This window comes from Protopterus annectens, chromosome 14.part0 (assembly GCF_019279795.1).
Source record: "Protopterus annectens isolate FY-2018-M chromosome 14.part0, PAN1.0, whole genome shotgun sequence".
Taxonomy (NCBI): Eukaryota; Metazoa; Chordata; order Ceratodontiformes; family Protopteridae; genus Protopterus; species Protopterus annectens.
Genome location: NC_056748.1, coordinates 556,916,504 through 556,931,494, shown reverse-complemented (window position 1 = coordinate 556,931,494; position 14,991 = coordinate 556,916,504). Strand labels below are relative to the sequence as shown.

The following is a 14,991-nucleotide window of genomic DNA, read 5'->3' as shown; positions in this document are numbered from 1 at the left end:
GAGTAAACTACCATGCAATCAGTTGTAAGTAAAAGTTCTTGTTCTTCCCACTGTATCATGCTTCAGTATTCAATAATCCAGACAGGGTCCAAGAAAGCATGGCTCCTGTCACCAGTGGAACACTCTTTTTCATTTCTTGCAGTATTTAAAATGAAATGATGCAGTTAAAATTCCACAGTTAATGGTTTGCTAAACAGATTGTGATTTTTATTTTTTTGCTTTTTCCTTATTGTTCCTGTACCTGAGCTTATATCTCATTGCAAGCTTGACATGTGCAGTATAGTTTCAGTATAGCTCTTGCAATGCTTCATGGATATTCCTTATGGTATAGGGACAACTACTCTCTTAGTTATGGAGTGTTATCACCAACGAGATAAAGTTAAAATTCCTTACAGCACATGAATGATGTAAGTCATACGCGACTAACCCAGTATGTGTGTAGGTGCACGCTTGTCTTTCTGTGTGTGTGTGTGTGTGTGTGTGTGTGTGTGTGTGTGTGTGTGTGTGTGTGCAAACAGATAGCAATGGATATAAAGTTATACACAGAAATGAATAATTCTTACCGCCTGAACTTGCAAAGCAAGATCATTCTTTTCCTGTAGAAGTGCAACCATTTTTTCTTCAAGTTCTTTCCGTTTTGCCTCAGACTTAGCAAGCTCTTCCTTTGTCCTTTCAAATTCTTCTTTCATGTTTTGCATTTCCTTTTCAGATTCTGCACTCTTCAGCAGTGGCTTGATTTTGAAATAAAGTTTCATCCAGGGCCAATGTTTCACATTCATGAATGAACGGAAGTTGTACTGAATAGTAAATATAGCTTCCCTATAAAGAATCAGAAAGTATAAATGCTACTTTATACTGATATCTCAACAAAAACCTTGAAGAAAATCTCACAAAGAATGCAATCATTTTGTTTAATTTAAAGCAGTCACAATAGTTAGGAAACTGCTATGAACTTAAATTAAGGCCCTGAAATTGTTTGATTATTTATCATTTTACTGACTGTTTCTGCGATGGTGCAGTACAAGCCATCACCATGCTGTTTTGTGCTGAATTATAAGGGAAACAGGTCTGCTGTTTTTGTATGGCTGCTTAATTTTATGTCACCAGAATGCATAATTTCCTTTAACACCTGCACATTTATAATGCAAATGGTAGTCATACATGGAGAAAATATAGAATTATATGACTTCCCTATTTATTATGTAAAAAAGAATGTAAGTGGAGGAACTGTAGGGACAACTAATTATCTGACAACGATAATATTTAATAAAAAAAACATTAAATACAAAAAAGATAAGTTTTACTGATATAGGTTCATAGGTGTTTACTAAGCTAATGTCCACAAGGGTCATTTTAAGCTTAGCCATGCATGCCTCATCTCTGAAAAATTTGGTACCCTTGTGTAAGCAGGGGCTTGGGAAATGAAACAATTACAGGCTAGGGGTCTGGGAGATGAACCACTTACAGGCTGCCTGTGTCCATTAGAAACATAGGTGCCAAACCAGGAATGAAGTTCCTGTTCCCCATCTAACTGTACAAGTTACTCTTAAATTGGGTTAGAGAGGAATTCAGCTTCACAAGGATGGGGAGCCTGTTCCAGAGGAGGAGGAGGAGTACTCTCTGGGATGCATGCTTGTTTCTTCAGCTGGTCCTATTTACATTACAGGCAACTTTTAAGTCTTTAGAATAAGTAATTCTGGTGCTGTTTGTTTTGCGGATATGCAGGAGGTCCATCAGGCTGGGGTCTAACAATGCCTTGTATGCTAGCATAACTCTCCCATCAACAACCTTTATGAGACAGAATACAGGGATAGGTCACTGAGGTAGTTTGCATAGTGCATGTTACTTGCACCCTGTATTCTTTTTGTGAGGAACCTCTGTGGACATTCAATTGTTGGATATGCCTGGTTAGGTACATATCAAGGGGGGCATAGTAGTCAATTATACATCTGATGAATGCCATATGCAGTGGAACAAGGACTTCCTTGGGCCTAGATGCCATACCGCTGTTTATAAGTTGTGCAACATAGAATTATTTCTTTACGACTGTAGACACACGATGGCCAAAGAATACATTACTGTCTATGTGTGTCTCCAAGTCCCTGACTATTACTTTAATTCTTATGGGTGTGTTGGCAATATGATAATTACTGGGTTGAATTACTTCCTGAAGGATACTATTATGCATTTCCTGGCATTTAATTTTAGCCCATGGCTCTGACACCAGTTGTTTGTCTGTGTCAGCCCTTCCTGGAGAACATTTGTGTCAATAGGAGATTCTGTGACCACTCCTAATTTGCACTCATCTGCAAATTTAGTCAGCTAGAGGACATTGACATTGGCCTTGATGTCAGAGAAGTAAATGACAAAAAGTAGAGGTCCTTGGACCGATCCCTGAGGGGATTCAACTTATGGCTGGATTCTTTATAGAGGTCCCCAATTCTAACTTCCTGGGTCCTGTCTGTGAAACAGCTTGCTATCCACTGGGTGGCATAAGGGTTTAAGCAGAGCCTCTTGAGTTATTCAACAATGCTCGAGCAGGGTATTGTGTTAAATGCCTTGGCCAGGTTAAAGTAGGCAGTGCGAACCATTTTGCCTTCATTCGTTGCTTTGGTGACCTTCTCAAAGAAGTCCACCAGTTTCAGTACACATGACCTATTCCTGATGAAACCAAATTGGGTTTGATCCAGTGTCCAGAGTTTTCTTATGTCATTATTGATCATTTCCATGATAATTCTTTTCATGGCTTTGAGTTTGAGACTAGTGAGACTTATGGGTCTGTAGTTTCCAGGGACTGTAGTTGCAAAACCTGTTTGGAGGCTACAGTTAACTAGCAATTCCAGAAGGTCTGGATTGATAGAAGAAAATCTCTAATGTGAAGACTTAATTTTATAGTAGAAACTACCAGAAATTCAGTTTGCTACTGATACAAATAAAAACTCATGAAAGAAGCTGCATTTTCATCTTGAAAGTATTCATATCACACTATTTAATTATCTGTTTGTACCTCCTCTGCAACATTTTCTTGAATTCTTCTCTCATTAAGTATCCTCTACAAAGAGCTTGAAGACGGGTCATAAGTTGCGCTAATTTCTCATCACGCATCTCTTCCAGAGTACCTAAAAGGCCAGCTTTGAAGAAAACCTGGCAAAAGAATAAAACTCATTAAAAAAAAATCTGCCTTGATTAATGTAAAAGTTAAACTGATTATTTTGGATTGAGGTAAATGCAAAATCAAATAACTAAATCAGTCGTTTCACATGTTTGTTAAAACCAAATTATTCACTGGTTACAAATAAAACTAATAAGGATGTGAAAGCATTTGAAATGTGTTACCAAATAATTTAGCTGTTTGCTTCCCATTGTTGATAGGTGTTGTACAATATCTATTACCAGGTCTCCCTTTTGCAATATACACTTTCATGTCACTAAAGGTTAATTCAACAAAAATAATCAAAACATGGTGTATTTACCTTAGTGTGTCCAAATTTGTACTGGGTGTGGTCAACATCAATGGAGCTCAGTAGCTTTTCACTTGCTTTCTTGCTGTCAATAAACTGCCCCTCTGGGATTGCACTTGCATTTAACACCCTGTATCTGGTATTTCAAAAGTAAAAGCATGTGCAGTATTATTTTTAGTTTACGATAAGCAGGTCTTCTTAAACAGGAAAAACTTGCTATATAACACATACCTCTGTTTAAAGTCTCCATATAAGATTCGGCTTGGGAATCCTTTCCTGCAAATTCTGATGCCCTCCAGCACACCATTACATCTTAGCTGATGTAGGACTAGATGATGGTCCAGTTCTCCTATGATGATTATGTGAATAATGTATATGAAAAATTAGATCTAACAACTTCTGATGTTAAAATTATCAGTGCACTGAACTCTTAATGTCGAACAGAAAAACAATGTCTGGGAATTAAAAAGGCTTACTGCAAAGGGGTGGCCTTAACGTGGCTGTTTATTCCCTGGCAGTAAGCATTTCTGATTCTTAGACTACCCTATCACTCAGGTTTTGCACTTATGGGAACCTCACTGCAGAGGGCAGCCTTGCTGGCAGGCCTGCATGATAATGTAAAAGTCTGTAGCTAATTAGCCATGCGCTTTTCCCCATAAATGCCAGTTGGCACATAATTTCCAAGGTGGAGAGAATTGCCTAATCTTGTAAAATTTCTCTCTGGGAAGAAAATGTGTCCACCGTAAACATATGGTAGTCACCCATTCATTACTACAGGATTACTTGTGATACAGGAAACTTCAACAGATAGGAGGAGGGAAGAATAAAATGGATGATTTTGTTTGTATTTGTGTGTGTGTAGGGGATGAATGAAGCTGCTTGATTGAGTGTGTGTGTGTGTGTGTGTGTGTGTGTGTGTGTGTGTGTGTGTGCGTGTGTGCGTGTGTGTGTGTATGTGTATGTGTCCCCATCTATTTGGGTGGCTGCATTTGGAACTTGCATTCCTATACTTTTGCAGTACACCAGTGCTGTGTGAAGAAACAACGGAGAAAGGAATATCTCCATTGCTTTTTTAACTAAAAACAAAAAAGAAAGAAAGAAAGCGGGAGGCTTTTAACGTACAGGAGAGACAGGACAGAGGAAATGAAAGGATAATCAGGTACGTTTATTTAATTTTGTATAACATACCTCATTATCCTTTTATTTTTCTCTGTGCCATGTCTGTTGTTTGCTTTAGTCTCCAGTTTTGTGAACTTATTTAAAAAATGAAATAAAAGTAAATTTTTTTTATTGCATATATTAATGGAAATAAGTCCGGGCGACCGGACCTTTTATGCTCGGATTTTCAATGGGCATATTGATTGGGCTGACCAATCAGCATGCTCATTTTCGAATATTAATGGCCAATCATTGTATAATGTCACATTTGCTACACGAAGTTAAGGATCCCCTCAGGTTTCAATAAAATAGATCTAAAATATCTTGTTATCAGTACCTGTTCACTACATCTCATATCTTTTTTAACTTATTGCAATGCAGTCATACCAGGTCTATATATTAAACAGACATAACAATTATGAAATCAATTTATAAAAATAAAATGTTAAAAGAAAGAAGTAGTAATCATTCTGCAATTTATACCCAGTTATATAATACAGTGACATGTAAATAATATGAGAACTAGAAATGGATTTAAGTTACTAGAGACTTATCCAAGAAATATAACATTTTCTTGTCATTTATTATATTATAAATGGCATGCAGGAAATGGATTATAGCCTGCCAGCTTTGAATTTTAACAAGCATCATTAAGAATCATAAGTAATATCTTACAAATCTAGGGACTTCTTGTCATATATGAAAGTCAACAACTTAAGTATTCAGTCTATATCATTATGCAATATATACCTGGTGTCTTTGTTTCATTAGGAATAATGCAACGGACAAAGTGAGGGTGAGTGGTTCTTAGGTTTGTCATCAGCTTATTTAAATTTTCCTGTGAAGAGAAAAACACAATTAGTCTGTGTTTTTTGAACCTGAGATTATTCTAAATCTTTCCATTCTCTAAAGATTGCCTTCAAAAAACTCAGCTGACCATTAAAATACATGAATGGGGAATTAGTTGTAAACATTAGTTAACAATTACATTTATTTATATGTAGTATAATGTCATGTGTGCTAATTTCATAGCTCCGGGTCATTGAAAGAGTTATTAATGTCCAGATAGTGTCCAAAGGCTGGAGCTGTAGAACTTCCAGATAAACTGTCTTTAATTTCACATTAAAGGCTCAAGAAAGGCAACTTGTACTATATAAGACTTAATGGCATAGTATTTCTCATGCCACAGATATCAATGGCCTTTACATATTATTTTCTACTTCACATCTTTAACTATCTAGTGGAATTCCTCAGAACTCACCTTAAATAGGTGACAATTATGTCTAGGAAGAACAGTCCTTTTTGGGAACAGTCTATCATGGGAAGTGTGGGGCCCCACTCCAATGACCCTTGCTATGCTCGGGTTGATTTCTATCCCATATCACCCCCCCGTTCTCACCCCCCACCTCATCTATACTTCTACCTTCTGCCATACAAACACCCTACAACATTCACATCTGATCAGATGAACATATCCAACAGCAAACTTGTCTAGTCCCAAATAACACATCCATTTAAACCTTCTCCTCTACAGATTAAACAGGTGCATCCACCACACAATCACCTAATTTTCACTCACAAGAAAGTCATGCCACCTAATCCTCCATTAAATGTAAACATAAAATGAACACTACACTATCCCCAGTAGACTATATCAAACAATAAGCTCTGCATATTTATACTCACATCTGTACTGTTTCTGCTATCATATAGTACTACCTACCATGTTCATTGATTGAATGTATCAGTCCTAGTATATCAGATATCCCAGTAATCCACACAGTTCTGATATCCATCATTACAACCTGCATGCTCTCACAATCAGCCCTTCTTATAAAATACATACACACGGTATTCTGTACACTATTTCAAGCTTAGATATTTTGCACTCCAACCAAATCCTACTTCAGCGTAAAGCTTATGATCTCAAGCTGGTCCCTTTTAAAATAATATTTTCCATTATAAATCTTCATTCTCTAAAACTGGTAAAATCCACCCTGACTATAACCCACAACAATATGATATGAACCATCCACTCCTTCTTGTATTACTTGCAACCTTCATGACAACAACTAAGACCAATTAAGACATATTCCACTCATTAAAACTACTTAGCATGACTATCCAAAGTGCTTGTAGCTAAATAACTGAACTGCGTACTCAGGTTGCCATACACAACTAAAATGTGCTTACACTAATAGAAGCCTGGCTAAAATGCAACATCACAGATGAAGATGTCTTATCAAAGATTTACAATATACTTAGTCAGATTATACAAGAAAGGTGAAAATGTGGCCATCATATACCATAATCAACTTCTGATGCAACCCCTCTGATAAGGCATACCTAGCTTCAGCAATCTTAAGCTTCTTATCAGCACACTTTATATTAACTAAAAGATGTGCACATTTCTCATAGTCCTATATACTCCCCCAAAACAACCTTAAGATACTAGACAATATCATATCCTGGGTACATAATGTAGGAAACCATCATTCTTGGAGACACAAACATAAACTGCAGCAGTACCCTATAATTCTGCTGCTGCGCACCACAGAAATGTATATAATTTCACATAATAATCATAGTAGGTGTTTGAAAAAATAAAACCTTCATTTCATATTGTAATTTTTACTTTTCTCTGAAATGCAGCAAACCAACATTACCACAGCCTTACTGTCATCACTGGGACAGTGGGGCAGCAAGTATCCCAGAGCTGGAGTTCTAGGGCAGGACACCAGTGGATACCTGAACATTCTCTTGTCTCAAATTGTGAAATGAAAAAACATTATTTTGTTTAATTTTTCATATTCGCACTGTGTGTGTGTGTGTGTGTGTGTGTGTGTGTGTGTGCGTGTGTGTGCGTGTGTGTGTGTGTGTGTGTGTGTGTGTGTGTGTGTGTGTGTGTGTGTGTGTGTGTGTGTGTGTGTGCGTGTGTGTGCGTGTGTGTGCGTGTGCGTGCGTGTGTGCGTGTGTGTGTGTGTGTGTGTGTGTGTGTGTGTGTGTGTGTGTGTGTGTGTGTGTGTGTGTGTGTGTGTGTGTGTGTGTGTGTGTGTGTGTGTGTGTGTGTGTGTGTGTGTGTGTGCGTGTGTGTGTGTGTGTGTGTGTGTGTGTGTGTGTGTGTGTGTGTGTGTGTGTGTGAGTATGTGTGTGTGTGTGTGTGTGTGTGTGTGTGTGCGCGCTTGTGCATGGATACACATTTGGTAATTAATGTGATATAACTTAGTATGTTCAAACATGAGATACCACATCCTTTTTAAAGTAGGATGACAAACACCATATAACATTAAACAGTAATATACTGTAGAAAAATAAAAACAGAGCTTCTTCCTCTTATGTTTAATTTGAGTAAATGTTACACATATTGTTCAGCGTTGGTTTATATTACTTTCATTTATGCACTCTGTTTCCCCTGTTTTGAGGATTAAGCTGTTTGCCAGTAATATTGTGTTCTACCAGTTTGTAACAGGTTCTGTAGTACCGGACTTACCCTACCAGTAATATTGTGTTCTACCAGTTTGTAACAGGTTCTGTAGTACCGGACTTACCCTGAACAGTGCAGACACTGTCTGAAAGGAGGCGCCCTTCTTCCTGCTCTTCTTGCCACCAGTTTCACCTGTTAGAAAATAGAATAAAAAAAATCAGATTTTCCTACCATGTTCATAATGCAGGTAGAATGAAATTGCCATTATTAGAAAATGGTTTCTTTTTTCTTAAAACAACTTTTGAAACATATATATGATGTTCCTAACTCAAAAAATATTTCACTATACAATCTTACACAATGACTAGGTCACATGAAAAAAAGTGTCAGGTCTGAGTCGAGTGTTGCTTTAGTCAATAGGCTGAAATGCATTGGAGTAGTTTGAGCCCTGCTTACGGGTTGTAAATAAACCTTTTTTCACCAAAGTAATCAAACACGTTTTAGGTCATTCCTGTTGTAAATGAACCTTTTTTTCACCAAGGTAATCAATCACCATATTATCTGGGATTTTCAAAATTAAAGCAAGGTTTCCTCCTGTTTATAAGATGCATGCTGCTATTAAATTAGCCAATGGTGGTATAAAATGATCAGCTGCATACGAAGCAGCCCACAGGAAATCAGTTTTATTCCCTAAAGGGCAGCTACCTCTCCAAAAGATAATACTATAAAACAGTAATGAAATCAAGAACATCAACTCCCACCTGTATTTTTTTATACATGGCTCTCCTTAGGTTTCTGATAAAATCTTACTCATGTATGCTAGCTACAGTTATCAGTCTATGCACATTTTCTTATTCATCTTTAGTTAATCTAATATTTCTTTTGCTAATCTTTCTTTTCTTTCATTAGTCATAAAATTCCACAATCCCACTCCCTTATACATTCACATTAAAAAAGATGCGCATTAATCTGAAGACACAACCACGAACCTTCGACTACAATTAATGATGTCAACCAAAAGGTCATCCAGTCCTTCTTCGACCTCTCCTAAGACTCTGTTACTCATCCCGATTAGACCAAATAGTTTCACATTTAATTTTGCTATATTTTTCATTACTTTGAAATGGATCATATCCCATCAGTGAAAGACCAACACCATTTACCTGAGACAATAAGGCCTGCTTCAAGCTGAACGGTATTGACAAAGACTAAGTGTTGTGTGAGACTTGCAATGACACCAAGTGCTGATCTACAACTAAAGCAAGTTTCACAATATCAGAGTCTACAATCCGGCCAGCCATAGTGAGCATGCTCACATACCAACCTTCAGGATGTTTACCCAACCCATTAACTTTATAAATCTGCTGTCATTTCAACCAGCACCAGCAGGTACTATCACAAATCACCCTTCAGGATAACCTGTTACATAACCATTACTGTCTGTTCATTTCAGCTGCCACTGGGCAATATCACTCACCGACCTTCAGGATCATAGCCGTATGATGATGTGTATGCAGCCTATAGCCGTATGATGATGTGTATGCAGCCTCTTGTCATTCCAACCAACAGTAGTGGGAACTATGACACACTAGTTTTCAGGATATTAACCTACATAGTTAATTTTAAATAGTTTGCTGTCATTTTAGCCAACTGTAATGGGCATTAGGGAATGGGCAAACTGAAAATTAAACCCAGATTGGAGAATGAACAGCAAGGTCTTGATGTACAAGTAATGCCAACTAAAAAACAAATCTGATGCTTCTCAGCAGCATATTAACGTGTTATGGAGCTCAGACAATTAAAAGGTTAATAGCATCCATTATTTTACACAGACTAAGCAGTGCTTTTGCTGCTTAGTGGATGGAAAATGAAAAGAAAGAGAAAAGAAAAAAAAAGAAAAAAAAGAAATTAGTGTGTGTTTATGTCTATATGTGTGAGGGTATCCATACATAAACGTCAGAGTAAGATCAATCAAGCCCTTATTTTACACTCCCAAAGCAGTGCTTTTGCTGTTCAGCGAATGTAAAATTAAAAGAAACATAAAAATGAAAGAAATAAAAGTATATGTGTGGGTGTTTATGTTTTTGTCTGTATGTGTGAGTGTATGTGTGTGTGTGTGTGTGTGTGTGTGTGTATGTGTGTGTGTGTGTGTGTGTGTGAGAGAGAGAGACAGACAGAGAGACAGAGAGAGATCAATCAAGCTGTTGCAGCAACAGTAGAAGCTAAAATTACCTCTCAACTACTTAGCTCAAGAAATCTGGATAAAATCTGAAATAAAGTGGGAACAAAGGCTCAAAAACACAAACAGATTTTTAAATATTGCTCTTATAAAATTAGAAATTTCCTAGAATAAAAAAAAATTGTGTTAGTATGCATTTTCTGAAGGAAATACCATCTGAAATGCAAATGTATGTCATTATTTAGTGACTTCAGTCCCCAATGATTTTCCAGCAAACCACAAATTTTATGAGCAGCAGACCAAAAAATTAAGTAAAATTCTGGATATTCATTGAAACTCTTATGTTTTGGATGTAAAATACTTCATCCAACACAATTTACATATACTAGAGCAAAGCTGAAAAAGTAGGCAGAGGAACTACCTTCCATCAAAAAAAAAAACAAAAAAAAATGTATATATAAAAGGAATACTATAATAATAAAAAAGTAAGTAAAATAAAACAATTTTACAGATGACCCATTCTCTATAGTGCAATATTGCCCTCCAGGGTGTGTGTTATTGTGCACATGAAGTCCTTCAGAACACCTCTGGGCATACATTATTTATATACTAACACACTCTGTTGGGAATTATTGCTTGCTTATCACACAGCACAGCCTATTCAATAAACTCTAGCCAGCATATTGTTATTGTTAACAGAAGTACTGGATACTGTCACACACAATATTTAAGGCTATCTGCCATAATTGCATCTTATTGTCATTCCAGACACCACTAATGGACATGGTCACAAACATCCTTCAGGGTGTCAGCCCACACTACAGAATGTACACAGCTTGTCTTCATTCTAGCCACAACTTGTGGGCATTACGACAGTCCACCCAGTAACAAAATGTATGCAGGTTGCTGTCTCTACAGACACCAGTGATGGACATTCTCACACATGGCCCTTAGGAATGTCAGTCCTCACAATTTACTGCATGCAGCCTGTTGTCATTCTTAGATTCAAGGGTGCAGACTGTCTCACATCAGTTTTCAGAATGGCAGCCCACACAATAAACTTGTAAAGTTTGTTCTCTTTCCAGCCAGCACTACTGAGCAGCCTTTTTAAGAAAGAGTCCATGTTGCCCCTTGAGATGGCAAAAGGTGCATTCAAGCACTTGGTTCATTCTCACCAAAAAGGTCCTTCCAGAACCTGTGGCCACCTCTTAAACCCAGTGAAACTGGCCAGCAGTATGTCTGGGGCCAGATATAATCATCTGTTCCCAGCACCATCAAAAACAACATCAAATACAGTTCTGACAATCTTGCAAAGGTAAATGGCCTTGTTGCTTAGCTATGGTCAGGAACTAGGGTATACAGCATGATTCCTCAAGCATAAGCCAATACAAACAAAGTCACTGGAAATAAACATACATTTCAATAACCTAAAGCCTAAGAATTTAGATCCATCCCATGTTGATGTCATTGGAAAATACAATAAATAAATAAACAGTTACTATTGCCTTTGTCATTTCCCTGTCACCATCTTTATAACTACCATATCAGCATTGTTTGTCCCAAACAAAACTAACTGCCATATTTTTATTGCTAAGCTATAAAAGCAAGAGATGATGATAAGGTCTAATTTTCTCATGTTATGAAAAGAAAGGATTTATTAGTAGACATGTTTAAGATTCATTTTTCATGTCTTGTTATTCAGTAGACCTAACCGTTTTCTTGAAGTGGAGGATGGAAAGGCAACATACACACTTATATAAAATACAGCAGCACTAGCTTCACCACCAGGAACAAAATATGTAGGGGGAACACACAGGAAACACACACTATAACACACAGCAGCACTAGCTTCACCACCAGGAACAACATATGTAGGGGGAACACATGGGAAACGCACACTGTATAAACATAACAATAGTACCTTCACTACCAGCTCCAGCGTATGTGGCATAAAGGAAGGCCAACAGTTTCAGTGATGATTTCTGGTACAGGCCAACAACAGTTTCATTCAGTGGGTCTTTGTTCTTATCCAACCATCCACTGACATTGTAATCCACAACACCAGCATAATGCACCAATGAGAAATGAGCTTCTGCCTTTCCTTTAGCTGGTCTTGGTTTTTGGAAATTGCTGGTCTTTCCAAGGTGCTGATCATAGAGTTTATTCTTAAAGGTCTGGTCACAGGCTTTGGGGAACATACATTCCTCTTCAAGGATTGAGAAAATTCTCACAGGCTAAAAGGCAGACAAAAATATTTTATTTTCTAAGCTAGAACAACATAAGTAAGTAATACAATGTTTTACAGGAACAAACTAGACTTCTTTTCACAATCCTACAATTATGTGAGACTTTGCATTTGAAGCTCAACATTTTGATTCATGGGTAGTAATTATTCTTGCCTTGGAGCTGTGGTGACACAGGGGTAAAAAATAAAATGTGAAGGGTTTAGAAACGAAGGTCACTAAATGGTGTTTTGAGGTGGTAAACATACTAAGAAAGAACAGGGTTCAAAAAGGTATCTTCAGTACTGTAGAATGCTTCTGGCTTTAAACACCAAGTTTTAAAATTTCAAAATATTGTACACAGTGCATTATTATTATGTGCAAAAATGCAAACTGCATCCATCCATCTGTGCTTACCAGTGACAAGTAACTCCTACAGTGTGACCTCTTGAATAGCTTCTATCTGACATGGAACACACACACACACACACGCACACACGTGCACACACGCACACGCGCACACACACACACACACACACACACACACACACACACACACACACACACACACACACACACACACACACACACACACACACACACACACACACACACACACACACACACACACAAATGCATATCAAATGCACACCTAGGGATAGTTTAGATTCACCAGCCTTTCAGCAGCATGTCTTTGGGAGGTGGGAAAAACTGGATCACCAATAGAAAACCTACATGAATACAAGGAAGACGTGGATTCCACACAGAAAGCACCCCAGCAAGAACAGACTCGGAGAACATCTTGCTGTGAGGCAAGATTGAAGTGACAATACTAACTTCTTCATCATTCATAGTTCTGCGCCAGTTAAGAGGCGTTAGGGGCGCAGTGGAAGTGACAATACTAACTTCTTCATCATTCATAGTTCTGCGCCAGTTAAGAGGCTTTAGGGGCGCAGTGGTTAGTGTTGCTGCTTCACAGTACTTGGTTCTCCAGTTTGTATCATTACTGGGGTGCCTTCTGTGTGGTCTGCATATGCTTCCTGTGTCCCTTTCAGTTGTCACATGGTGCTCCAGTTTCCTTTTCCATCCCAACATTGTGTCACAAAATAATTAGGCAGATCTTCCAAACTGTGTGTCTGTGTGTTTGTACAGGTATTTCTGCATGTGTATGTGCATGTGTGTGTGCATGTGTAGCTGTTATGGAAAATACATTATACTAACTAATACAGACCAGTGCTGGTGTCTCAAATATCTGGTGTTCAAAAGCATAGTACAGAACATGAACTGAGGCTAGAAGGAGAAGAAATTAAACAGCCAACAACACCATGAATCAGAGCCATATTTAGCGTAGAACAAAGGGGAAGCCTTCTTGTGCAACGTGTTAGAATGATTAGCAGGTACTGAGCAGTCAGTGGTGCAGTACAGGAATGCAGAAATAAATGCCAATACTGCATTTGTGGTCCGGGTAGTGCTTCATGAGTGCTATAGATTTCCAATGAGAATTTTTTTTCTCTTTTGGATCCTCACATATGAGTTTTTAATGTTGAGAGGGTTGGCAAATTAGGGAAAAGCAGAATAATTACCTATGGCTCTACCTCAAAGAAACTTGCAAACAGTTCAGACATGGGAAACTGGGAATCAGTGTCAGAAAAACACCAATGAGTTTACCAACATTTTTGCCAATGTATTCATGTGGGGAAATCATAAATTGGCAAAACAAAAGATAAGGAGAAAAACTAATAATAAAACTAGAGGAATGTTTTGTGCCTAAGGGAAATATAAATACATGAAAGAACATGCTTCCATAAAAGTGCTCAGAAAGGGGCAATGTCTGCAGAAGTCTTTGTGATGCATTTATATGAAAAAGACAGACTGCTGTGAGCTTGGTTACAGCACAGGTTAAGAATATGGAATATAATTGACACAGTCATTGCAGATGCAATGTTTTGCAAAAGCTACAGTTTGAGCTAAATGTAACATCAGTTAAATCTAGAAAATTGCTTGACAGCCAAAACACATTAAAAAGCAATGCACTGATCTGAGAGTGGCAAAACAGAAATCAAACCAAACATTTCAATAACAAGGATAAACAGCACGGGGGAGTCAGCGTAAATATGCAAGCAAATTAACAATAAAAATGCAAGCAAGAAGCACATACGAAATGTAACTTCATGCATAAAGTCTGAAAACATGTGGTGTGAAGCAAAAGTTGCCAGAAATGAAATAAAATGGGACATTTTACTGCTGTGTGTCAAAGTTTTTCAAAGAATTCATAATGAGTATAAAAGTGCAGTAAATACAAAGGATACTTTCTGTAGAAGTAATCAGTTAGACCCAGATGAAGAATGATTTGTCAGACTTCCATTACATGGGTCTCTAGTATGGTTTAAGGTGACTGTGGAAAGGACACAAGTACATGTTGGATCTATATGCTCTCAGATCCTTATATGAATAATCTGTTGACAAGAGTCATTGCATGCAAACTGAGTCTAATTGCTGGAAATGAAGAAATAAGTGTTGAATGTGTTTGATGATGTCAGACTCCTT

At 37.7% G+C, this 14,991-nt stretch overlaps 1 pseudogene; it reads right to left on the bottom strand.

Moving 5' to 3' along the window:
- Positions 1 to 14,991, bottom strand: part of LOC122789099 — a 146,850-nt pseudogene that overhangs the window by 56,815 nt on the left and 75,044 nt on the right.